Source organism: Mustela erminea, chromosome 6, assembly GCF_009829155.1.
Source record: "Mustela erminea isolate mMusErm1 chromosome 6, mMusErm1.Pri, whole genome shotgun sequence".
Taxonomy (NCBI): Eukaryota; Metazoa; Chordata; class Mammalia; order Carnivora; family Mustelidae; genus Mustela; species Mustela erminea.
The window spans coordinates 135,461,790-135,469,943 of record NC_045619.1 but is presented as its reverse complement, the minus strand read 5'-3'; the positions used below and the strand labels follow the sequence as shown (position 1 = coordinate 135,469,943).

Here is an 8,154-nt window from a genome sequence, read left to right as displayed (position 1 = left end):
AGGAGGCTCCAGGCCTGGCAGCAGATGACATCTCGGTAGGTGAACAAAACACTAACGATTCTCGAGCGCCTGCTGGGCACCAGGCACTAGGATAGAGCAGGTCATGCGTGCACGCAGGCCTGTCCTGGAGCTGCGGAGTGAGACTCCCGTCACCTCAAGGGAAGACTTTCGGGACATCAGGCAGGGCCACGTGACCAGCCGTTGACTTGGCTGCAAAACTGTTAGCCGGACCTTTTCCGAAGCCCAACCGTTTGTGTTCCTGGACAGATTTTGGTTGCCTCTGCCTTGACAGTGTAGCAAATCAGGCTCAGAGGCGGCCTCTGTTCGGGAAGGCACAGCCTACCTGGTAGAAATGTCATCGCGCTCTGTTGTATTTCCCAGAGACAAATCTGTGTGAAGGCAGCTTGCAGGATTCATTTCCATTCTCACCGACCTGATTTAGCTTAATTAAAAAAATAAAATAAAGACCTTAACGGAGGCAGAGGAAGACCACCACGATCCCGTCTGTAATCAGACGCCCAGGGCCACAGAGCCCCCGTGCCAGGGTCGGCACTGCCCCTTCTGTCATTGTGTTTTCAAGGTCTCCGCGCATGCTGTCTCTAGCAATAAGGCTTTTCTGATTGAAAATCTACAGTCGTATCGTTAGAGCATTCACTGTATAAATTAATTTAATTAAGGATGTAATAACAGAGAGGAATACAGTTTTGGAAAAGCTCTTAAATTTTTACAGCAAGGAGGAATCAGAATCTAAATGTCTTGTAAAATATTAATTGCAAATTTCTTCCAGACATTTTCTCGGCCCGTGCCTTACCCCTTCTCTTCTCTTTAGAATCACGACCAGTTTTATTAAATGCGGTTTCTATGAAGGGGCTATTCCCCGAGAGAACATTTGTTTAGAGCGCTCCGTTTTCGTGGTGGCTGACTGAAAGGTGTTTTATAAGAGCACACGGGACGGGCGCGAGGACCGCACGTAGACTGGAGATATAAAAACAAATGAGCCTCATCCAGTAGGAAGGAGCAGTAAATAAAACTGCCTCCTGGGACCAGTGTGTTCACCCACATGAAGTGAGGCGGCCCCTTCCTGGCTTGCCCTGGAAGACATCATTTCCTGACGCGGGTAGGCACGCTCCTTCCTCCCCGGTGGCCTTCCTTGCAACTCTCCGTAGAATTGTACCCCTGTGTCCTTTAAGAGCGGAATGCTGGGGTTTAATATGCTTCCACCAGAACAGCTTGGCTCTCCCTGGGACCGAATTCAATTTGCCCATTGTAATGCATTTTGAGGTACTCCCTTTTCCTTGAACCCCCCCCTTCTAATTATTAATATGTGTTTAGCGCCCTTGTTCTCAGAGCCACCGACGATTATTTTATCATTTTATCGTTACCATCATTGTTACTATTTCTGTCATAAAATCCCTCAAACCCCATCTCATCCTATCTTGGCTATGCCCTGCCCCTTCCCCTCCTGCCCCGCCCACAAACCACCTTATTTAATCCAGGCCTAAAGAGGCCGGGTTTCTTCTCAAATGCCATTTATTTAAAAACAGGAAGAAACAGCCAAAATATCTGCCCAAGCAGATTTCCGGCCTCAAAACCCTGTTTCGTGTAGAACCCAAAGAACATCCATGCACTGCCTCCACGAGTCGCCTCTGAGTTTGTATTGTTGGCCGAGAGCTGCTCTGAGGACGAGAGAATACAGCAGCAGCCACGCCGCCTGGAGCGGAATCACCCCAAAACGAAGCGAGCCCCGCGCGCCTGTATGTGCTTCATGTTGAGCAAATAGCCCTGGGACGTTTAGTGCCCAAATGAGTCCATTTCCTACAGCATTTCCAGAGATGTCAAGTCTTGTTCCCCCCAAAATGGCAGTTTTGCCCACACGTGTTCCGAGTGCCCCAGAACAGACGATGAACGTGAATTCGCTGAGGCGCATGTGCACGTGCAACGGTGTAATTTACACCCTGTACCCGGAGCCTCGCGTCCGGCTCCGTGAACCCAAGCGGATACGTGTCACACGTCCACACACGGGTATCGGTGCGGCCGAATAAATGGAACCGGGAAGAGAGACCTTAAAATCCCTCTTTCTGTTCGGCCCGCCAGCACGGTCGTCATTACCTCGTAGTCTCCTTTCTTGCAGGAGGCGCGGGGAGCCGTGACCTTCTCCCGTTTGTTGGTCTCATGGGTTGGTTTCTGCTTTGAGTCAGGATCCAGGCAGACGCTCCATCCCCACGTGAGGGTGCTTGAAAGCTGCCATTTACAGGCGATAAGCCCTGCCTTCCACCTTCTTAACAGAAGAGGAGGCGTCGAATGAGATCATAGATGTAAAGCTTTCTGAGCCCCCGAAGAAATGTGCTTCTCCTTGACAGGCTCTGTGGGTGTGTGCTCCTCTGGTGTGTGACCATGTAGTGTCCGGCCACGTAGTGTGTGAGCCAGGACCCGGGCGCGGGGTATGTTCTGGGGGTCTTCGTCTGCGGGATGGGGCCTGGGCCGAAGTAGTTGACCTCGTAGCGCTTGCCCAAAGCGGCTGTTCTCCTGCGGCCTGCGTTGTTTTTTTAGCGTAACACTAAGTTCTGCAGAAATGAAAGCGAAACAGAAAGCGAGGACTCTTTTTTTTTTTTTTTTTTTAAGATGACCTAGTGAGGGACTGTGGTGGAGAGTGTCACGGTGCAGGTAGGGAGCAGCGGCTCGGGCGCACCTGCCCACCTGCACCACGCCCGCGAGGAGAGGGGCTCAACCTGCAGAAAGAAACAGCCCCACGTGGGACTCGGGCCGACGCGGCCAGGGTGCTGGCCGGCTCTTGGTTTCGGCCTGGAACCAATCATGAGTCGATGGAACAGTCTCGGGCTCCCAGCTGGCTCCCAGGCTGCAGGCCCATCCCAGGGGGTCCGGGAAAGCACGTTTTAATGACTTAACCGCAAGCCGTTGGAACGTATCTCTTCCACCCACCGTAAAATCCTCTCCTGCCACGGGAGCGGAGGGTCTGCTTTAGGCTGGTGGGCATTCGGTTCAATAGCTTTGACTGGCACGTGGTGATACGTGGCTGTGATTAGCTAAAATGAAAAACCGGTTACTTTTAAAATAGGACCCACTCAACACAAGGAAGTCTGTGGGAGAAAATGAATGACAGGTCGTTGGTGGTGGAGAGTCAGAGATGGCTGAGCAGAGTGGCACAGCGGGCACGGGGCGGGGTTCGAACAGGCGGCAGCTGCACCACCTTTTGATGGTGGAACTTCGGGGAAGGCCTTGCTTGTCTGGTTTTGCAAACATCGGAGTCTCAACTCCGTACCTAGTTACTGAGACCGTTGGGAGGGCTTCGGAGAGCATCCGTGCAAACGACCGAGCTCAGGGGCCCGGCCAGGGGTGCAGAGTTGCCCCGTGTCGTGGAGCAGGACTGCGATCCCACGGGTAACGTGTGAGGGCACAGTAGGAGGACGCGGTGGCAAAAGAAGAAGTAATAGATATCAGACATACTCGTTTCTCCTCGCTGTCCCGAGACAAGCTTGGGAATATTCAGTTCGCTCATCGGATCCCTGTTCCCTTAGAGACTGAGACGATTTCGGGAGAAGATTGTGGGGAGAATCCATGCGTTTGATTAAAGGTGTGGATGGGCTTGCAGAGGAAGGAGTTAAGACAAATGAAAGGAGAAAGATTTTTTTCAAATTTTTTAAAAGATTCTATTTTTAAGTTCTATATCCAACGCGGGGCTCAAACTTACAACCTCAAGGAAAAAAAAAATTTTTTTTTTTAAATAAAATTGAAAAATAGTTCAAGTTATGCCTTCAGAGTATTCTGCAGTCCTCATGGGAACTCATTCCCTGAATATGTTACTGTCGTGCTGCACGGACCATGAACCTGTCACGTGTGGGGCGGGCACAGCTCGGGAGACTGGGTCCAGCGCCAGGGGGCTGGCCGGTTCTCAGCCTCGAGCTCCAGGCCACGAAACAGTATGTGACGTGTGGAGACGGCTCTCCCAGGGGCCCCGAGGTTCCTCCCCACCCCCCTGAAACATGGAGAATGGTGGAGCTGGGGGGAGGGGGGCCAGGTTCAAAGGGAGTCTTCGCACCCCTCTTAGAACCCCCAGTGGGCCAGATCCAGTGTGGCTGGGCGCAGGGCCAGCATGCCGGCCCCTGGGGGGCAGGGAGGGGAAGACGCTTTGTGTACCCCTTGCTCATTTGAGCCACAGACTGTCACCGTGCGCAGGTGCTCAGGAAGTCTCATTAGCATTATGACATAAGCTATTAAAGTTGTTTTGATAATAACGCAGTATCTCAGGACCATATCATTACTGCTGTCCCTACCCACGAGCCACCAAGATGAAACACGCACGACACACAGTTGCCTGCAGGAGATTGCAGAGAGAGGATACGGTGACAAATGTGCTCTTTCATACTCTGTATCATTCCTGACTGTCACTACTTCCCGCCAGCACTCAGAACACGCATGTGTGCTGCCGTCCCCTCTCCCACCAGCTCCGAGGAGCTCTGGAAAGTGCTTCCTCCCTTCCCCTGGGAGACAACGGGGTTGCCGGGGTTGCTTCTTAGAGTCCTTTCTAGTCGTGCAGCACTTTCTCCCTCCCGTGCCTTGTCTACAGTCGTATCCTGCTTAAGGAGGAATGTCTGGCTGTACCTGTCTGTCTGTCTATCTGCCTGCTCATCTGAGCAGGGAGCCAGGTGGATGGACATGAGTTGGTTTGCTTCAGGGCTGGGTTAGTGACTTCAGAGAACAGCTGACCCTTGAGCCACACTGGTTAGAGTGGCGTGGGTCCTCGTACAGGTGGGAAATTTTTATATAAATGCAGTACTATAAACTGGATTTTGTCTTTGGATTTTCTTAGTGGCACTTTTTTTTTTTTTAGCCAGCTTACCCTGACTATAAGAATACAATGCATAATACATATACATAGTTAATGGACTGTTCATGTGACCAATAAGGCTTCTGGTCAACAGCAAGCTTATCAGTTGTTAAGTTTTTCGAGAGCCCAAAGTTATACATAGATTTTTGACCACACCGGGAGACTGCGCCCCTAGCCCTCCCACTGTTCAGGGGCCACCTGTGCCTCCTAGAGATGCATCTGGACCATTCAGATCCTCTGGACATCTGCTTCCCAGGCCCCTCTGGTTTTCAACCAACAGAGAGCTTACCACTCATAATTTTCCCACCACAGGATAGGAGGGGGAGGTGATGAAGGGTGACAAGTCTGTCTGATTTCTTGCTTACAGCCTTGGGTTGGCAAGTAAGGGCACGTAACCTGAGGAGGCTGTAGGATTATTGGTGGATTTCTGTGATCTGTTTGATTCCTGTCCCCAGTTAACGCGGGTAAGTGAGTCACCTGTGTTTGTAGATGGCTTTACGGTGTTGTCATCCCTTCTAAAAATATTTCAGGTGATGTATTGATAGCGTTCACCTTGTTGTACTGAGGACACTGAGGCACTGGGAGATTAAATTAACTTCTCTGACCTCCCCTAGTAGAGCAGTGACAGCCCTGGAATCAGATGCCACCGTTGCTGAAATTCCCCAGTAGTGCGGTCTCCTGCGAGTGGGCCCGGCATGGTTCACCGCATCCTGGGGGTGGGGAGCAGGACTCAGGAGGCCGGCCCTGCGCAGCAGCGGGGACCCCTGCAAAACTGACCATGTGTTGGCTGGCCAAGTATTGGGCTCCGTACAGAGGCTCCATGACTCTGTTGCTCACAATGGGCCCAGCATCTCCACAATACAGGGCAGGTAGCCTCTGGCCCCCGTGGGCTGGTGAGGAATGGAAACTCGAGCATGACTTGTCCGGGGTTAGACAGCTGGTGACCGTGAGTCCCTAACCTTAGAGGCCCCTTAGAGGTCGGGGCACGGAGACTTGCAGGTCCTGGGCCGGGTTCCGCCGTTCCAGAGGCCTCCGGCGGCAGTACGCTCCCTTGGCACCCCCATGGCTCCAGTGATACTCGGAGCGCCCGCATCTGCGCCCCGGGCAGCTGTCCTGAACCGAATCTGTATCCTCAGCTCCGCGACCACACGAGCTGGCCATGTCCACAGTGAGCTCCCCCGAGAGGCAGGGCATCCGGGTCCGGGTGCTTCGCTAAGCAGGCCGCCCCGGAAGGCAGCTGGTGCCCTCCCCCGGGGGCCGGTCCTGATGCCACCCGGGCACGGGCCCTGGGCCGTGCCGCCTGGCCCGAGAGCAAAGCCACGTGCTCTGGCACAGGCTGACCCCACCCGTGCGTACAGCTACTCGGGTCTGAGGTTCCTTACACCAGGGCCTTGAAGAGGGAGCCCCCGGGCAGAGCCAGTCGTTCCTGTGAGAGGAACTGCTTTGCACAAGTGATTGTGAATGCAGCACCTTTCTTCAGAGGGGTATGGCTTTACCAGCACCATCTCATCAACATTCATGTTGTTAGGGTCCTTTTCTTTATCCACATCCTCAGGCGCTCGGTCCCAGTCCCCAATCTGCATTCTAATGCCCGGCTCTGTCCAGCTGGCCTCCCCTCCATCTCTTGGCTCTGCGTCCATCCGCAGGGGAAGGGCAGGCTGGGGGCTGGGCTCATCTCAGGAGATCGGGCACAAACCCCGCGGCTCCCCACCCAGAGCGTGACGCAGCAGGCCCCACGCGCAGGCCAGGCCGGCCAAGAAGCAGGCATTCCAGACACCCTCCATCATCACACCCTCCCCCGACCCCGTAGACCCCGATGAGTCTGCGGGGACCCTAGAGTGTGCTAACCCTCTGCTTCTGAAAACCGGGGACCAAATGCCGCACCCCAGAAGAGGGTGCTGGAAAAGAAGCAGCAGGCACTGTGGGTGGGCAGGGGGGTGGTCGCACACAGCCCCAGGACGGCAGCCGCACTCACAGCCACCAGAGAGTCAGGGCAGGGAGACTGGGTCAGCATGGCGCGTTCCCTCAAGTCCAGGGAGCCTGGATGTCCTCTCTCCGTCCCCATCCAGCCACCTGCTCTGTTCTCCCCCTTTGCTGAGTGCCAGCTGCGACAGGGGGACAGTGACGTGGTCGGTTTCATCTGGGCATCGTGCCGTGATTGCTTGATTGACCTGAATGGAGATACGGGGGTGTCATGGACACTCGGTCATGTGGCCTCCCCGCTGCTGGCCTGGTGGTGGGAGCGGGAGACAGGACGCCCTGTGATGGCACATGGGGTTAGACCAGGAATTCTGCGATCTCGAGGCCACTGAGTCCTGTGCCCCCTTCCTTTATCAGGGACCGGAAGGACCAAATTAAAGTGAAGAACTAGGTTCCCTAGACGCTCACCTGAACCCTGAAGGTTAAACTGGGTGACTGGGTCAAATTCTGCCCTTTGTGCACTTACCCACGCTTATGCTGTGGTTCATTTCTTCAGAAAAGCGCGTATGTAAATACAGTATCAGGAAACTGTCCCAGGTGTTTTGTGCTAAGTGGTACATGAGGTCCAGTGCACAGTGGAACCAGTGTCCTCGAGTCACATAGGTCAGGAAATAGTTACTGTCATTGCATATATGCTGTAAGCTGGGCATAGACGCAGAACAGTAGTTCTGGAACTCCAGAAGTATGTTTCTAGCAAATTTTGGTTTTCTAAATGTTCTGTCTACGTGACTAATATTTTTCAGTGACTTTCAGGATTTAGATAATTTTAACCAAATAGCAATAAATGTTCACTTGATAAAAAATAACAGTAATTGTTAACGTTTACTGAGCACTTACTATGTCTTGGGCACTATGTCCAGGGCTTTAATTATACACCCGAGCTCATGAAAAGAATAAAATACTCGGTAAATAATAGAACAGTAATAATTTGTTTTTCCTTCCCCACCTCCCTAGTTGCCCTTTCAGTGGAATGTCTGTCACTCCAAATTTAAGAGCATTAAAGTAATTTTGACTATTAGGGGAAACGAATTGTTGAATGTCTCTTCTGGCTAGTAACTGACCTCCTCCACCTAGACACAAGGATGGCGTGAAAGACAGCTGTCCTCTAATTCCGTTTAACTTCACCCGTCATCCTAACGCGTCCCTCACAACCGATGATTCACTCATATTTACCAACCAGCGCTTAAATAGGAAGAGGCACTTTATCCTAGGTTTGGACGAGTCGTATCTGAGCCTTCTTCTGCAGCTCGTGGAGGTATTAACTCTAATCACAAATCCTACCAAAACTCACAAGTGCCATCAGGGCATCGATTAGAGGATCCTAACCC

At 52.7% G+C, this 8,154-nt stretch overlaps 1 protein-coding gene across 16 annotated transcripts in view; it reads left to right on the top strand.

Moving 5' to 3' along the window:
- The window catches only part of CELF2 (CUGBP Elav-like family member 2), a 504,997-nt gene that overhangs the window by 406,007 nt on the left and 90,836 nt on the right, over nt 1–8,154 (top strand). The window lies entirely within an intron of this gene.